The following is a 1,407-nucleotide window of genomic DNA, read 5'->3' on the forward strand; positions in this document are numbered from 1 at the left end:
CCAGCTGGCTAGACTGTGCCTCTCACTGCAGTTTGACAGTGCTAGTGCAGACGTTGATGACAGCGACATGTATTACGACGACATGGGTTTCAGCAACATGGATACCAACGACATGCAGCACCCTGATGCATTCGTTTCAGACCGGTGGCTGGACTTGAACGATTTGGACGAGAGTGACTCTTCTGACGACGACGACGACGACGACGACGACGACGACGAGAGCGAGGCCGAGAGCGAGGATTTGATCAACGAGCAGCTCGCGATCGACGTTGTCGACGAGCTTCGAGCTTATGCGTTTGCCATGGCTCAGGATCAAGCGGAGAAAGACACCGACTCCGCGGCGCCCAACACGGAGGCCGATGAGTATATGGGCGAGCTGATGGAACGCCTACATTGCCTTCGGAGTAAGTCAACACTCCGGATGTTTAGCCAGACCCTCGCAGGGTTGGACAATTTCCTCCAACGATACAACAATGATCTCAGAAAGACCGTGGTCACTGGAATGCGAGCGCACGGGTTGAATGACGAGCAGGAGCAGAAACTAAACGAGCTGTTTGACGACCATTTTCGCGCCACGGGTACGAAACGAACAACGCAGCTGCCCTTGCTATCGATGTCACGCGTCCCATTCACTAACCGCATCTTGTTCGTCTCTGGCAGCGATACCTGCGACTCCGTACTACTTTCAGCAGGCCCTCGTGCGCGATTCCATGGTTGGACAGCGGACAACACCCGAGCCCGAGCTAAATGCATGTGAGCGTATTGCCAGCCTCCAACGCAAGTATGCCGATTATGCTACTGCCGTGTGGTATCATACTGGCTGTCGATGCCATCCTACGGTTCAGCAAGCTCTGTCAATGTGCAAGCTCTGTCCGTGTGGGAACGTGACCTACACCTGCCGAGCCAGCGTTTGGATCCTCGACGAGGCGCCATCAACTCGTCAGCAAGACAAGCTGGAGTGTGATAGTAATCCTCGCTGCACAACGCTTGTTTCGGCACGTATTTTTGTGTATTTTCCGCTAAAGCCGCAGCTGACCAAGTTGTTTGAGGACCCTGAATTGGTCAAAGGCTTGATCGATCGATATGGTGATCTGAACGATGCAACACATGTCGACCGTCTGTTCAGGGAGTGGCCCGCCGTGTTTCAGGAATCTGCAGGATTGCCTCAAAAGACTCATCCCCTCCAAGGCGAGCATTTCCAGAAGTCATCGCGGCTCGACTTCCTCCATGAATCCCCATGGAATCTGTCACTTTGCTTGTTCTACGACGGGTCAGTTGGTTGTCAGCATTTGCTCGAGACAGATGTGGGAGGGAGACGATGGTCTCACTTCCAATGGTTGGTTTGGTAGATTTCAAGCATTCAACTCATCGAGCGTCCAGATGCACCACTGTGTGTGTGCGTGTGCT

Source organism: Capsaspora owczarzaki, assembly GCF_000151315.2.
Source record: "Capsaspora owczarzaki ATCC 30864 unplaced genomic scaffold supercont2.1, whole genome shotgun sequence".
NCBI lineage: Eukaryota > Filasterea > Ministeriida > Capsasporidae > Capsaspora > Capsaspora owczarzaki.